Source organism: Balaenoptera acutorostrata, chromosome 1 (assembly GCF_949987535.1).
Source record: "Balaenoptera acutorostrata chromosome 1, mBalAcu1.1, whole genome shotgun sequence".
NCBI lineage: Eukaryota > Metazoa > Chordata > Mammalia > Artiodactyla > Balaenopteridae > Balaenoptera > Balaenoptera acutorostrata.
Genome location: NC_080064.1, coordinates 58,721,401 through 58,738,664, shown reverse-complemented (window position 1 = coordinate 58,738,664; position 17,264 = coordinate 58,721,401). Strand labels below are relative to the sequence as shown.

At 45.9% G+C, this 17,264-nt stretch overlaps 1 long non-coding RNA gene across 2 annotated transcripts in view; it reads right to left on the bottom strand.

Annotated features, from left to right (window-relative positions):
• The window catches only part of LOC114236107 (uncharacterized), a 98,057-nt gene extending 81,000 nt beyond the window's left edge, over nt 1-17,057 (bottom strand). For both annotated transcript variants that reach the window (XR_009007078.1, XR_003622130.2), the window contains exon 1: nt 16,721-17,057. This is a non-coding gene — a long non-coding RNA (uncharacterized LOC114236107). The remainder of the gene's footprint in view (nt 1-16,720) is intronic.
• Between the last annotated feature and the right edge of the window lie 207 nt (nt 17,058-17,264).

Sequence of the window (17,264 nt, the reverse complement as noted above, 5' to 3'; positions counted from 1 at the left end):
CAAGTTTAACTGACCAATTTGTATTTGACTGATTTTTTAAAAGGTCGTAAAGAGAGTGGCATGGACATATATAAACTACCAAATGTAAAATAGCTAGTGGGAAGCAGCCGCATAACATAGGGAGATCAGCTCGGTGCTTTGTGACCATCTAGAGGGGTGGGATAAGGAGGGTGGGAGGGAGACGCAAGAGGGAGGAGATATGGGGATATATGTATATGTATAGCTGATTCACTTTGTTATAAAGCAGAAACTAACACACCATTGTAAAGCAATTATACTCCAATAAAGATGTTAAAAAAAAAAAGAATAGTTACATAACCTAATAGGCTTATCATTTTCTATTTGACAAACACATTAACATTGAAACAATTGATATTGACACCAAAAATGTTCAACTACTTTTTCAAAAAAATTTTTGATTGGTTAAATGAATCCAACTAGAATTTTTTTTAAAAATGGTTTCTATATATAGAGAGTATCCCTTATATTAAACTAATGAGAGATTATACACAAGAAGAGTTTCAGGATTTTAGATACTGACTGACATATATTGATTTATTTTAATTTAAAAAATTTGGTGACACACACCAAAAAGTTAATGGTGTCTCAGACTAGATGAACTCTATGTTCATCCTTAGATTTTTCTGCATCCTCTAAATTTCATTTCTAGGCTTTATACTTTTCTTTGTTTTTCAATATCTTCTGAATTTTTGCATAGACTAGTCATAATCAAATAGAACAATCAAGGTTTGGAGTTTTTTTTTTAAGTTATGGTAAACTTATGTATCCTTTCCTGAGATTGCCTGGCTATCTTTGGGGCCAATGGAGGCCAACTTGAAGGTGAATCTGAGCCCAGCTGTGTCAAATGGTGAGGGCAGATCCAAAACCACACCATGCGGGGGCTGGAAGAGACCTTGGAGCACACTGGGCACAATCTCTCCATTTCACAGGTAGGGGAACTGAGGCCCAGAGAAGGGATGTGCCCAGGGCCACACAGCTGGTGAGTGGTAAAGTAGAGCAACCACTAGAACCCAGGTCTGTCTGATGCCAAAGCTCATGCACTGCTCGCCAGTTTTGAGGAGACTGGAAGCCTCTGGTTTGCACTACTGCACTGGATGTTCTTCTGGAACTTAGGTAGATACAACATCATTCCCCATGTTCTGACACCATCTGCATTTGCCATGCACTTTCCAGGTAAAGCATATACAAATGTATAATCTCACTTGAACCCCTAACAACCCTGTGGGCTACAAAAGACGTTGAGCACTAAAACTCAGCCTCCTGTTTTCTCGGTCCCTCTTTGCATGTCAGCACTCTCCCTCACCTTTACACATTCAGGTGGAAAACTGTGTGGCACTAGCCATATTTGGTGCTTCTGTTTCTCAACTGTGTGGTTTAGGACAAGTGACTTAACCTCCCTGAACCTCACTTCCCTCCTCTGTAAAATGGGTATATTAATGTAAGTTGTCCGAATGATCAAAGGAAATAACGCAGGTAGTGTGCCCGGCCCATGTTCATTTCCAGGCTGCAGCTCATCAGGCCCTCTCACAGAGGCATTTGACCAACAACTTCACAGCATGCCCCTTCTGTTCCCTTCTATGAGGGCTTCTCCATGTTATAGGCTGGTGTCCTCCACCTCACCAAAACCTGCCCCTCCAATGCAGTGTCACCTCCTCTGAGAAGCCTGCCCTGACTCCTTCAGCCACGTTGAGCACTCCCACTTTTGCATTGCTATTGAAAGTATGGTTCCTGCCACATTTTCTTGTATTTTAGGCTCATGTCACTAAGTAGGCGACTGCCTTTTCTTTCCGGCATCCACTGTGCCATAGCAGAATCCAGGATCTTTCATAACAGGTAAAACTGGATCTTTAACTCAGGATTTCAAAGAGTTTATGTATCTATACCTGTACCTATTTATCTATCCATTCACACACACACACACACACATATATATATAATGTGTATATAGGTATATAAGTAGACACATGTATATTTGCATGTATATATAAAATATATATGCATATATATTTAATAATTCATCCCTAATTCTTGTTCCATTAGAAAAGTAGGTCAAGACCTGGAAGATCTTTGCTTTTCTTCACTAGCTTTGAAAAGCAAAGGTAAAGAAATGTGGATGTTAAACAGAGGTAGAGGAAACTGGGGAAAGGAGGGAGGGAAAGCTTGAGAAGGGAGAAAGGAGAAGACGATGGCTAAACGTATGATCTCGTTTAGTCCTCAGAACAACCCTGGTGTGACTTCCACTTTGCAGATGAGGAAAGCGAGGCCTGGAAAGATGAAGTGCCGCACACAGGGTTGCAGAGCCAGATCAGATGTTCGCTCTGCCTGATGCTGAAGTTGGTGCTTTTGTTGCAAAACCAGGCTGCGTCCCCTCTGCCAGGTGTGGGATGGTGGTTAGGTGCACGCACTGTGAGCCAGACTACCCGTGTTGAATCCTGACCTGCCGCTTACTAGCTGAGGGAACTTGGGTGAGTTACCTCACTCTAGGCCTCAGTTTCATCATCAATAAAATGGGAGTGACAAAAAGAGAAGGATCGCTTCATGTGGATGTTGTGGACATTAATGATCTCTAGCAAGTAAAACACTCAGAAAAGTTCCAGGTGCAGAGTTCATCCTCTGTCAGCACTAGCGATGGTCATTCTCCCAGGTCTCCCCATGATGGGAGCAATGGCTCCGGCAGAATCCAGCAGACTCAGGGGGAGCCCACTTCCTCATTACTCCAGACCCAACTTCTCCCTTGTCCTCCTTGCCCAAGGTCAAGACCCCACCAGGATCCTCCTGCTCACATCATTACAACATAGGTTCCCATCCTTTGTGTAGGTGATTTGCAACTAGGGCACAGGTGGAATTTTGACGACAGGACATATGTCTTGTGGAGAACAAACCAATGAAGGCAAAACTCCTCAATATGCTCCATTTTACCGATTTCTTCTCTTGAGTTTCCAATTCATAGAGCACCAGCATTGGTTTCTGCTTCATTTTCGTATCTCCCATCATTTCCAACATAGGAAAATGCCCAGGATCACACAGCTACCAGGTGGAGAAACCGGGATTTGAACATAGATCATCGGATTCCAGCCCCTGCCTGCTGAACCACTGCTCCACAGGGCCAACCTTTCCCTACAGAATATAACTTGAGGACAGGCATCACCTATTACACTTCCAACCACGGCTGGTACCTCGCAGCTTGCTTATAATAAATAATCAGTACCCACTGATAGACTTGTTGCCTAACAACATTAAAGGCCTTCATTTAATCTCTTCTCTTCAGAGTTGATTATCTCAGGGTTGAATTGAGGAAAGGCTGAAATAGTTATCCATTCATTCATCAAACATGTACTGAATGCCTAACCAGGACAAGACTCTAAGCTGGGTGCTAGAGAAATGAAAATCAGCAAGACAAGTCCCCTGCACTCCAGCTGCTTCAAGTCTATGTCAGGGAGGCAGTGCAGGGATTCCCAACCCTGGACGAACATTTAATCTCCTGGGGAGCTTTTAAAAAAATCCAGATGCCTGGGCCTCACCTCCAGTGGTTCTGATTTAATTACTCTGAGGTGGGAGCCCAGGCTTTGTTTGTTGGTTTGGGTTTTTTTTAATAGTAAACTTTTTTATTTTAGAACAGTTTTAGATTGACAGAATTATTACGAAGGTAATAGAGAGCATTCCTATAAACACCATGCCTAGTTTCCCCTACTATTAACATCTTACATAAGTATGGTACATTTGTCACAATTAACGGACCAATATTAATGCATTATTATTAACTAAAGTCTATCCTTTATTTAAATTTCCTCAGCTTTTCCCTAATGTCCTTTTTCTGTCCCAGGATCCCACCTGGGACACCTCATTACATTTAGTCATCATATTTCCTTAGGCTTCTCTTCTGTGACAGTCTCTTGGCTTTGGTATGTTTTTAATTCCTCAGATTATATTATGCAGCCAGGGCTGCGAACTTCTGGTCTGGGGTCAAAAGCATGGAACTTCTAGAGGCGGCTGTCTGGGTTCAAATTCTGGCTGGGCTGCTTAATAGTTATGAGGCCTTGGGCAGTAAGCAATCCTGTAGGGCCCCTATTTTCTCACATGTAAAATGGAAATATTAATAGTAGCTACCCCATAAGTTGTGAAGGGCGAACGAGGCCAGTGTTTCTCAACTTTGTCATATCATAGCAGCCAGAGAAAATACTTAGCATTTGTAGGATGTACTGACAAAACACACAACCCAAGTTCTAGTGGCATAAATGGATGAATCTTCTCACAGCCAGGGATGAGGGGATCAAAGCTTGAGCCGCCGGTAGCTCTTCTGTGCCGGGTTAGGAAGTTCTGGGTTGACATGTGTAGAAGCACTTAGACTCTACCTCGGCCTGTGCAAGCCCTCCATAAACGTGGAAGAGGCAGACCTGTAACGTGCAAGGAGTAGTGCAGACTGGGGAAGCGATAGGGCAAGAGCAGTACTTCCGGGGCCCATTTGTACCGACCTTTTGCCTTTCCAAAGGGAATGGGCATTGTCTCTGGCGCAGGAAGGAACTGCTCTCACTTCCTGAAGCTGGGTGACCACCTATGGACATAAACCCAGGGCACCTCGTTACACTGCGAGGAACAAGAGCAGCCAGGCTGCTGACACATGAGGAATGCAGAGCGCCGGGAAAATTAAGTAGTGGCCCTTGGAAACAAGATTCAAGATTTCGTGTCCGGAGCCTCCTGCAAGGATGATCCCTCCTGCTGGTTACTGCCTCTCTGGCGCCACCCTGTGGTGTCGGCTGGGTGGTTCACGACCCGACCGGCCGAACCTGCCAAAACTCTGGTAAGTTTTTTTTTGTTTGTTTTTTTAATGGAGAGTTTTTTTAACTAAGAAACTTAAGACTTGGGTAGATCAAATAAAAACAATTTCTAGGGGAAAAAATAAAAGCCCCCAATGAAATAAAACGTTAACACTGTCTGGGCCATTGCAGAACCCAGAGAATACATTCGTGTATTTGAAAAATTCCAGGCACTTCATAATTGACCTTTTGATACAAAATGACCTATTAAATTTGCAGTTTGTAGTTCTTGGCTTTGAGGTTCACAGGACAAGCTGGGAAGTCTTCAAACCTTGAGCTGAATTAATCCCAAGAGGAGTTATTTGGCTTTTGAATCAGTTTTTCTTGTCTAAGACGTAACAGCGGCAACAGCACCCACCTTCTGGCCTCCTCTTTCTGGGCTTGACGACCCTGCAAGAACCACCACAGCTTCATCTGCCTGGGAGCCGAGAGACTCGGTTAGACTATAGCACACACAGCAGCTGGGAGTCGCCCGTTCCCAGCAACATTCCCTTCATCTTTCCAGCCAGCTTTGAATGCAGTGTTTGGATGAGTGGGATCAAACGTTCTCCCAGCACCTGCTTCTGTTCCTGGGCAAGTGCTGCAGCCAGCATGGAGGTGCTGGGAGGGTCCAGCCCCACACACGGACCAGCAGGCTGTGCTGCCCTAGGAGGTGCTATGGTAGGATGAGGGCTGTGGCCACCGGAGGCATATTTGTACAGTGCAAAGCTGCTAATCATTTTGATCCCAGCCAAGCTTTGTTGCCTCAGAGTTGATCTTGGGATCAAGCTCTGGGTTCAAATGTTCCAGTCCATCTTCAGTAACAGAAAGTCTGTTTTTTTCCCTCATTTGCTAGGTGTGAATTTCCCGAGGCTGAAGAAGTTAGAGATGTGAAAGATTGTTACCATGAGATGGTTCTCTCTGCAATTTGCCCACAAATGGGTCAGCACCATCTCTAACAGACAGTCCTTGTACCTTTGAGACCCAGAGACATTCATAGATGATTTAGAAATGATAAACGCTGATATGCAGAAAAGACCTCTCACTACTATAAAGCATTTCTGTATTCCTCATCTTATAGTGAAGTGTGTCAATGGCAAGAGTTTTATAGTTGACAGACTAGGTTTCAAATTTTAGCCCTGCTGTGTGACCTTGGGTAAGTTGCTTAACCTCCCTGAGCCTCCATTTTCTCATCTGTGAAATGGAGATACAAATGCCATCCTCAAAGTGTTGTTTTGGGAGGGTTAAGAAGCATAGTCATTGCTAAGCTGAATGCCTGGCACGTGGTAAAAGCTCAATCATGGGTGGCTAGGACTGTGATTACTCCCACTATAACTTTATGAGGTGGGACAGGCCCGCTTTACAGATGAAGGAATTAGAGCTCAGAGACACAGAGTGACTGATCCACGTGAGTGGCACAGCCCATGGGGGCTCAAACTCTGGTTCTCCAGGCACTGAGTCTAGAGCCCCTTCCTCATTCCACATATAGGGTGCTTGCTCTCCTCCCTGCCAGATTCGCAGACACTCAGCTGAGGCTCAGACCACAGGGCTGGAGAAACAGCCACATCAGAGGAAGCCAAAGCAAGGAACGGAAGATCCACCAGACAGGCGTGAGCTGGCTGCCGGGAGCTCAGGGGCTTAAGGACCCAGACACAGCGGTGGGGAGATTCAGCCCTGTGTCCACAGCAGGGAGGGCCAGAGGGGTGTGCGAGGCTGAGGTCTTGGCATTAAAGGACAGACGGCCTAGCAAGCAGCCGGTGAAGGCTGACTCAGGGAGCCATGGACTCGAGAGGCCAGAGGCTGGAGACAAGGACAAATATGAAGAACCCAGAAATGGACAGAAATAGAGGGAGGGAAACTTGACGAGAGGCTCCAAGATAGTATTAATTGAGCATGGCACCTGGCTTCTGGGGTGTGGCAGGTGAAAAGTCTGTCTGTGGTGGAGTCAGTTAAGATACTCCTTTAAGATTCCTTCTAATGACCAAAAAAGAAAGTGTCTTTCCTTGGCAAACCAAGCAAACTTTCATAAGCCGAATTCCTCCAAGTCTCCAGTCAAGGGAAATTGGCTAGGAGAAATCTGATTTGCCATGATTTGATGTCAGATGCTCTGGATATCCATGTGATGTGTCCATGTGATGTCCACGTGTCGGTCCAGTAGAAGTAACCAGAATCTCTTTCAGCTTGTCTTCCAGAGAACCTGGAGTCATGGAATCTTAGACTGAAAGGTCATCCAGCTCACATTTTCCTCCAGTGCATGAAGCTTCCCTTTCAAAGTGGTCTGCCAGGCTCTGCTTGAACATCTCTGGTGATGGGGAGCTCACTAACCCCCAAGGCAGCCCTTTACATATATGGACAGCTCTGAATCTTAGAAAATGTTTCCTTATTATATTCTTCAGTTGCCAGTGACAGAAAAGACTAACTGAAACTGCCATTAGCAAAAAATAAATTCACAAATAAGTAATAAATAAGGAATACATTTTGCAGTAGACCCTTGATGTACCACCCAGATCCCCGCCCCCATGAAGGACTTTCAGCACCAGCTGCTGGAGAGCTGCCAGCAGACAACCTTTAACTGCCAACCCCTTCAGGGGTTGCTTCCCCGCAGCCGTCTTTCCTGGGGCAACCCACAGCCAACGACTAATCGATGCCAGAGTATAGCTATCTGGGTCATCTCCACCTAGGGCTCCTCCTGGGCTTGGCTGAAGTCATCAGGACTGCATTTGGCTTGAGCCCTCCCTCTGCAGCTTCTCCTCCCTTCCCTTCCCTTCCCTTCCTCCGGCATTCATCCCTAGGGCACTCCTGGCACTCCTGAATAAACATCCTGCACCCTAAACTCTGCCTCAGAGTCCACTTTCCAGGGAACAAAATTGTGGCATAGTGGCTCCCCTAAGTGGAAGGTCTAGGGCAGGGGTCCCCAACCCCCGGGCCATCTGCCGCTCCCCATTGCTCTCATTACCGTCCAAATCATTCCCCTTCTGCCCCTGTCTGTGGAAAAACTGTCTTTCATGAAACCAGTCCCTAGTGCCAAAAAGGTTGAGGACCGCTGGTCTAGGGGATATCAGGCACAGCTGGTTCTAGGGGCTCAGGAGGAACGAGTCGGGGCATAGTGTCACCCCTTCTCTTGGCTGTGCTCAGCTTTGTGCCAACTTCACTTTCAGATACTCACATCTATGCAGCCTCAAATCTAAGGGGGGGCAGCTTTTCACCAATAACTCCATAGAAGTTCAAAATGTACTTCTCATTGAACTGATTTGAGTCACAGGCTGATTCTTGGATCAATCATTGTGGCCAGAGAGGATGGGATATGCTGATTCTCTTAGGCCAGAGTCATAAGATCATCTGGATGAAGGGACGGAGTCATCGGCCAAAACACAAGGGCCAAGAGTAGGGGAGGGACTGTCCCGTGAACAACACGTGGGTTCTGTGACCAGAAGAAAGGAAGGCAGACGCCATGCAGGTAAACACCAAAAAAGTCTATCACAATTCTGCTGTGCGGAAGTCCATCTCCTTGCTGTTCCCGCTCACAGGGTCACATGGCACGGAAGTCCTAGCCCTCTTCCACAGGACTCATATTTGAAGAGCCCCGTTCTCCCCCCACCTCCAGGCTGTCCCTCCAGTGTCCATCTCCCATCTTCTCCTACGTGGCTTGGCTCTGAGCCCTCTTACCTCTCAGAGCATTTTCTTCTAAAAACAATCTCTTTTGTCTTTAGTTTCATAGTATGCTGTCCAGAATGAAATACAATGCTCTTAGAAGTGTACCAGATAATCACTTCTCTCCTTTGAGACATTCTGCTTCTATTAATGAAGTCCGGGGTCAAAAGAATGAGCTTTACTTGGTGGACATAAAAATTGACTTCTAACAATAAATTAGGTGCTATTTGCCTAAAGCCCTGAGTTGCCTTCCCAAGTTCCAGTACTGTCACGTACCTTCTCATTCCACAGTTGTGCAGTTAGGTTTTTGAACAATATTGCATATAATGAATGACAATTCTATATATATATATATATATTGATTGGATATCAGAGCTCATCCTACTTTGACTCTCTGGGTGTAGGCGTATAAAATTAGATACGTGAGAAAGATTATTGGACCAGAATTCTGGATTCAAGTTCTAAGCACCAACACTTAGAAGCTGTGTGACCTTTGCTGATCATTTAATTACCCAGTCTCCACTTCATCATATAGATATGAGTTTAAAATGAGTTTAAAAAAATTTACCTCATATAAGTCGTACATATCAAATCAAATATCATATATGCTTTGAAAACTATACGTATGTGTGTATATAGTATAAAATGTTTTATATTATTAAATGCTTTTCTTACTGTATAAGAAACGTTACAGTATAAAATGTTTTCTTACTGTAGGTCTCAGTTTAAAACTTTGAAGAAAAACACTCGTTCCAGGCCTATACCTGTCTTATTCACCATTGTACACACAAACAGACACACATACACACACACACGCACACACCCACGCGCACACACACACAAACTGAAAGAAAGTTTCATGAAACAAAACTCCCTCTTATTGGGCTTCCCTGGTGGCGCAGTGGTTAAGAATCCGCCTGCCAATGTAGGGGACATGAGTTCGAGCCCTGGTCCGGGAAGATCCCACATGCCGCGGAGCAACTAAGCCCATGCGCCACAACTACTGAACCTGCACTCTAGAGCCCGCGAGCCACAACTACTGAGCCCATGTGCCACAACTACTGAAGCCCGTGCTCCTAGAGCCCGTGCTCCACAACAAGAGAAGCCACCGCAATGAGAAGCCCGCGCACTGCAATGAAGAGTAGTCTCCCCACTCGCAGCAACTAGAGAAAGCCCGCATGCAGCAACGAAGACCCAACACAGCCAAAATAAATGAATAAATAAAATTAATAAAGAGAAAAAAATTCAAAAGCAAAAACAAAAACAAAAAAACTCCCTCTTATTACATATGCATAAGAAACAAATAACAAAGTTAAATAGCAAACATAATTGTATTACTATTCAAATACAACATAGAAAGATTATCCCAAAATAAATAATACAAAACCCAGAAATGCTGTTCATGACTCCACTACATTGATTTCATAGACCATCAATAATCACAACTCAGACAAGTGGATGGCGATTCCAGCAGAGTGCGGTACAGGCGGGGCTGAGGAAGCTACACCTGTGGGTACCACCTACAGTATGGAAGCCCCAAGGGGGACACCCAGCAGAGACCCAGGACGTTGGAGGCATTTAAGAAACAGAAAGTGGCGTTTAAGCTGAAAGCTGAAGGCTGAATATGAGTTGCAGAGGCTGGAGGGTGAGAGAAGCCTGGATGAGCTTGAAGAACTGCAGGCAGAAGGGTCTGCCGAGAGAAAACAGACCCCTGGCCTCTCACCACTACAGCACAAGAAAAGGGAAGACGACGTTTCCTCCCTAAAACATCATGGTGAGAACAGGTCATTGAACTGAAAGTTTGCAAGATAAAAACAAAACAAAATCTTGACAAAAATATTAAGTAGAAAAAAAAATATGTATACCCAAATAAACAAACAAAAATTCAAAACTCTTAAGAAAGATCCAAAGAAGTCAATTATGATCAAAATATTTGATGAGTGGGATGAAGTTCAAGATTCTTCTCTCACACTTCCTTAGGGAGTAGTGAGTCAGGCATAATTTACCTAATTGCTCACACTTACTTTTAATCTCAGTGGAAATGAAACTGCTTAAATTGCAAAGTTGATAAAGCTTTGAAAAACGTAGACAGGTATGGTTCCTGGCTCCAGAAAGCTCCCTTCTTCCCCGGGGCCTGCCACTCTCAGCATTACTCACACCTGCAGACAGGCAGGGCCTGGGACTGCAGCTCCCAAGTGGAGACAGGGCAGGACTATAAAAAGCGCCTCAACCACAAATCAACCATCTTCCAGCTGACTGGCCTCACACTCCACTTTCAGGTGCTCCGATAATTGGGCCTCTGATTGACCTGTTTCCTGGTCTGGGTCCGTCTCCCTCCTGCCAGGGCTTGGCTCCCATACTTCACCCCCTTTGGCATGGCATTTAAGCAAAGGTTTTTCTTTAGCCGCTTGGCTCCAGTCTCTGCCTCCGCCGTTTCCTATCTGCATAACCCTTCCGCACACCTGCAAGCGGGTTATTGCATGAAAGGCCCTTAGAAGCTAGATGATCTGAGAAGGAACACGCATTGGCATTCATGTTTTGGACTCATTAGAAAAGTCCAAGGGGATCAGAATAGATTAATTCTGAAGGAGAAAAGGTGGATGTGAGGAAAACAGCAGGTCTGAGAAGAGAGGAGGAGAGAGAAGGAGAGAGAGAGAAAAAGAGAGAAGCCTCGGGCATCCAACAGTCCATGTGCAGATGGAGGCTTTGGAGTGATGGGTTGAGGCAAAGAAAGGAAGGAGCCCACAAAACAAAGCTCTTTCTTTACATCAAAATTTTGCTAACACCCTGGCCTTTCAGTTGCTCCAACACAAGTTCTTTCCTACAGCGTGTGGACCCCTCTGCTGGGCGGGCTGTCCCCCCCCTGGCTCCCCCCTATTCATTCTGTAAAGTCACCTTCCAGGTCCCCTGCTTGAGGAGGTCCTCTGCTTGGGGAGGCCCCCCCTGGACCCTGAGACAAAGTCCCTATTGTAAACCCTCATCCCACCCTTTCTTTTCCTTAGTGTCTCCCATCTCACCATGATTCCTCTATTGAATCTGCCCTATTTAAGGTCTCTCTTCTCCACTAGATTGTAAGGCCTGCAGGCCAGGGATCACATTTAGCTTGACTTTCTGCCCAGCTGTGCCTGATCGCCCCTAGACTTTCCACGTAGGTGAGCCGGTATGTTGCAGCTTCACTCCTGCAAAGTGGACTCTGAGACGGAGTTCAGGGTGCAGGCTGTTGGTGAGGGAGTGCCCTGGGGGGTGAACCCTGGAACGAGGGAGGGGGAGGGAGCCGAAGATGCGGAAGAAGGACTGAAGCCAAATGCAGGCCCGGGGACAGCCTCAGCTGCAGCCAGGAGTTGCCCTGGAACTAGAATGGCCTCCAGAGTTAAGGAGTGGGGCGGAGATGATGGGCATTTATACTCAGGTATCGTCAGTCACTGAACGGGGCTGGTGTGGGGGGGGTCACCTCAGGAAGGGGTGTGCTGGGGCAGGGTGACTTGGTGCAAAGCATCCCTGAAGGGGCTGACTGTTAAAGGTTGTCTGCCGTCTATGATGGCGCTGAGTTAAAAATTAAAAGGCGTTCCATAACGATTTCATTGTTGCTCATGGTTACTGGGGTGGCAGCAGAAGCCTTTACATGCACGTTTAACTCATTTCTCCATCCATCCTCCATCCGTCTGACCACTGACCTCACAAATATTGGCTGACTGCCTACGAGGTTCCACATGCCCTTCCATAGCACGGAAAGAGCCTACTCACCACACCTCCAGTGGAGGTTTCTCTAAGATTGGAGAAAGTATGTGGGGGGGAATAAGGGGCCAGAAGAGTAATGAAAGGGAATGGAGGGGTCTCTAAAGCAAAACCTACACCTGTGGCACAATTTGAGGAAAGGAGCACGTAAATGATGGGCACCAACTACAGAGCAGCACTCGCCCTACATACTTTCATCTCCCCAGTGAGCGACAGGCGGTACTGTCACGTTTCATTAAAAAGAAAACTGAGTCTCAGAAAGTTGATGGAACTTGCTTAGAATCATGTAGCCCCCAATGCTGCCAGATGCAAACCCAGCTCTGCCCGAATGGAGGGCTTTTGCTCAACCTTTGCTGAAGACCTTGGCTCAGCCCTTGCTGCGAAGCCATCAGCCAGATGGACACAGAAGGCTGCAGCTGCAAGTGGGCCTCGAGGTGGTTGGGGAGATGCCACCAGCCAAGGATTTGACCAACTGAGTCTGAACCACCGTGGTCCTCTCTGTCTGCTTCCCCTGTGGGTGAACCCCAACCTGCTCACCTTACCTGGCCTGACCCCTGACTGCTCTCTTTGCAGGATGAGTCAGCTCAGTCCTCCTGACCTTGGGCTGTACTCTGACTCCAGTTAACCTGAACACAGCCACAGCGGCTCAGCCACGAGGGCCCATAACCTTTTCTCTGGTGCCCTGCCTACTCTTAAGTGAATGAGCTCATGGAGTATAACAGGTGTAGGTGATCTTGCTTCTATGGAAATTCCCAAGCCTCCCATTGTCTGTGTCCTTCCATGAAAACAAGAACTTGAGCTGCTAATTGGTAAACTCCTTCAAGGCAGGATCACAGTTTAATTCAACTTTGATTCCTGGTACCCAGCGCATTACCCAGCTACAGCAAATGCTCATGATGCATTCATTAAAAAAAAGTAAAACCGGTCAACACACATACACACAAAATGAGTAAGGCTAGAGCCATTCAAAACTAGAATGACACTAACAGAAATTACTCATGTGTTCCACTATATCAGAAAGATCCAGCTTTAGAACATCTTTTGTTCATTTAACAAATACTTATGGAACACTCGCTAAATGTCAGGCATTGTGCTAGGTGCTGGAAAGACATCACTGAAAAAGAAGATACAGTTCCTAACTTCATGGAGCTTACAGACTAGTGAAAAAATATATAGATAAAACAAATCGTTGACCAAATGGCAGTCATTGTGACCAGCAGCACAGAGAAGCAGCATGATGCTGTGCAAATTAGCATCACTGGGTGCTAGTCTGGTCCCAGGGGTTGCAGATTTTCCCATGGAAGGAATATTCGAGCTGGAAGTTAAAAGATGAATGAGAATTAACCAGACAAAGAGGAAAGAAGTGCCATGACAGCAGGGAGGGTCTAAGGGATTGGAGTGCGCCTGTGAGGCAAGAGCACTGAGAGGTCAGAGAAAGAAGGCATAAGGACACCAGAGGACATTGATGAGGAGGGCGTAGCCAGGTCAGGCAGGGCACTGTGAGCCGTAGCAAAAGATTGGTGTTTTTTTAATAAAAGAAATGGGACATCACTGATCATGTTTAAGCAGGGGAGTAACGTAATTAGATTTGTGTTTTTAAAGAATCTTTCTGGCTGCGACATGGAAAATAGATTAGAGAATGCAAGAATGGACTTGAGGCTTAGTCCAGGCAAGAGGCTCTGGTGTCTGGTGTTGGGGAGCAGGGTGCTGGCAGTGAAATGCAGAGCAATGGACAGAAGTGAGAACTCTTCAGGAGGTTATTGGGTTGCAGGACTCGATGACTGTACGATCATGCAGTGGATTGGGGTGCAGGGGAGGTGAAAGGGAGAGGCAGTGTCAGTGATGACATCTCCCGGATTTCCTCCTTGATTATCTAGGTGTTTGGCGCTGTCATCCTCTGGATAGGAAACCAAAGAGGAGGGGCAAGTCTAGGAGACAGCTAATAAATTCATTTTAAAGGAGTCAAGTTTGTGATGCCAGGCCGATATCCAGATGGTGATGACAAGTCAGTGGTTGGAGACAGGGGTCTGAGCTCAGAAGACAGAACTGAAATGGAGATATATGGTAACCACTCCCACATTTATAGGTGGCATAAAAAGCTGTGGGAGTGGATGAGATCACGGAGGGAGAGACTAGAGGGGAAAGAGAAAAAACCGACAGGAGCCAGTCTAGAATAAAATCTTCACTGACACCTCACCACCAACAACAAAGCCTCAGGGAGGACCAGGAGATGCTCACATGTGCCTAGCACGGATTCTGGAGCTTACAGGTCCTGGAGCTTACAGGATCAACAATGGATGAAGGTCAGGCAAGCCTTTGGCAAGGCAGCCTCAGGGGAGGGAGGGAAGTGTATGTTTACACACTGATAACCCTGAAATAAGGCAGTGCCCCACAGAGGCACTACTGGAAATCTAAATGTCTCTTGGGGAAAAGTCTCTGTGTCCACCTCCCTCCCGTTCTCTTCCTTGACATTTTTGCAGCATTGAAATGCTGGAGTCCTGTAGGGTTGATCCCCAAAGCTGAGGAAATCCAGTTTCTCAGATACGAAAGGGACTCTGGCTCCCGAGTACCAGTGCTCGCCCAGAAGAGCTAACCTACGCAATCGAGTTGGTTAAACATGAACTCGCCCAAAATCAGAACATCACCCCACCGTCAAGCCTCACAGTCCCCAAACTGAATTATGTAACCTCGTGGGTTTACTAAGAGCCATTTGTCAATTTAATAGCACAAAACCAGGAGAAGCCAGATTCTCGACTGAGGCGGACAAATTTATGAAGACTATGACTCAGGTGCTTTCTCCCTGGAAGCTCCCTAATAAAATGCTGTACGAAGATTAGCTTGTACCTTAGAAGTGGCGGCTTCCAGAAAATAAATTGTGAGATTCTTGATACACACCCACCCACTCATGTACATATCTACACCTGCATACGTATGCATGCACACATGGACACATACACATCTGTATCTGTGTATACACCCATGTGGATGTGTAGATGTATACAAATACTTTCTGGAAATGAGAAAAGCATTAGTGGGAGTGAAGTCCTAGATTCTAAGTCTGCCCGGTAACTAACCCTCCTTTGCACAATTTACCATAATGTGTGCGTTGGTGTGTGCACACACATGCACATCCAAAGAAGCACAGTATGTTTTAAGCAATGACAAAGTGGTGGTAACTGATTTTTCCCACCCTCCGCCCCCCGCAAGGATAAAAGCACTTGGCTCCATTCCTAGTATATTTATTGGAGAGGAACAAGGCTTTCTGAAGAAGGTGGCATCTGAGCCAGGCCTAGAAGGTGGCCTGGGGTTCTAGTAGCTGGACAGTTGGTGGGGATGGCGTTCTAGGAGCAAGGGAACAGTCTGAACAGAGATGGGAAAGTCAGGACCTTGAGAAACCCTAGGCTTTCACTAGAGCATTGGGTACATCTGGAAAAACAATGAAGGTAAAAATGAACAAGCAGGTTGGGCGGAGGGTCCTATCGTGGAGGGTCTCAAATTTTGGGTGAAATAATTTGGACTTCATCTGTAGGACATGGGGCGTGGGAAGCATTTCAAAGGGTTTCAAGAGGAAAGTGACATGATCAGGATTATGCTTCAGGAAGACTAATCTGCTCACAGGTTGGTGAGAATTGGAAATGGAAAATTCGGGAGGTTGTAACAGCACTCCAGGCCAGAATTTAAAATAGCGAGATTATGAACATCTCTTAACATGGAAAGATGCTTGTAATAAAGTTCTAAGGTTAAGTCAGTTGCAAGTTGATATGTATTATATACATAATCTCATTTTTGCAAATATAAATACACCTATACCTACAAGCTATAACTGCAGAGGAAAAGTCCAAATACACAAACACTGGTTATTTCTTGTTGGTGGGATATTGGGTCACTTTTATTTTTTATTTGATTTTGTGTATTTTATATTATTTCCTACAATGAACATTTTCTTGTGTTTAAAAAAAACAGGAGGAGAGAGGAGGGAGACAGAATCTGCCTCTATCAACCAGAAAGTCTGTCAAAGTGTTTTCCTAAACAATAGAATCATCCACCTTGGAGCTGCATTGGGCCTCTCCCCTCATTTAATAGCCCGAAGTCGAGGATATGGTGACCTAAACCAGGGAGGAAGCCACTAGAACGGAAAGGACACAGTATTTTCCTTCCGAGGTTCCTAAGCCAGTCAATCCTGGCACTTGAGAGCTAGACAACCTAGTTTAGGTGAAGAATGCCAACAGCTGTGAATCTGGGCTGCAAACTGGACAGGCCACAATACCACTCACAGGCTGAGAAAGCCTTATTGCCAGAAGAGTTTGGGGATTATTAGACCAACCCTACCACTGAGTAGCACTGAAAAACAGGACAGTGAAAGTGAAAGGGCTTGACGGCGTTCTGGTAAACTACCGAACTTTCTTGTCTAGTGCTCTGCTCGTTAACTCAGGCTGTATCAGAGTCACCACACACACCTCAACTCCACCCTCCTCGCTGAATCTAATCCATCCACAGCAAATCGTGTATCAAGCTCTTACCGTGTACCAGGCAATGTTCTACGGGTAGGAAGCCCAGCAGCGATCAAAGCTGATTCCGTGGGTCAGACCTGTGGCATTTCATGTCCTTGAAGATCCCCGCCATGTTTTTTCCTCTTCCATTCTCCCTGCTCCCTTCCTTCTGGCTTCTTGAATGTAAGCTTCGCGATAGCTCGGATTTGTATTGGTTGTTTTCTCGGCTGTGGGCCCAGGACCCAGAACACCTGCTTGGCCCATAGTAAGGGCTCCACAAATAATTGTTGAACCAATGGCCTTCACATGGGCTGTGTCTTTGACAGGGATCATGCTTCCTCTACCATTCTGTCAAGCTTATTTCTCTGAACCCCTCAAACATCACTCTCTCTGAGAAGCTTTCTGGAATTTACCAGATTCTTCTGTTAATGATTCTCTTGGTATCCTGTGCTGCTTCTCTTAGCATTTAGCGTCACTGTAATTACATAATTACTTAATCTGTCTCTCCTGTTGAGTATAGCGACTCCATGAATCCTGGGCCTGGCTGGTCTTATTTCCCTCTATATCCTCAGTT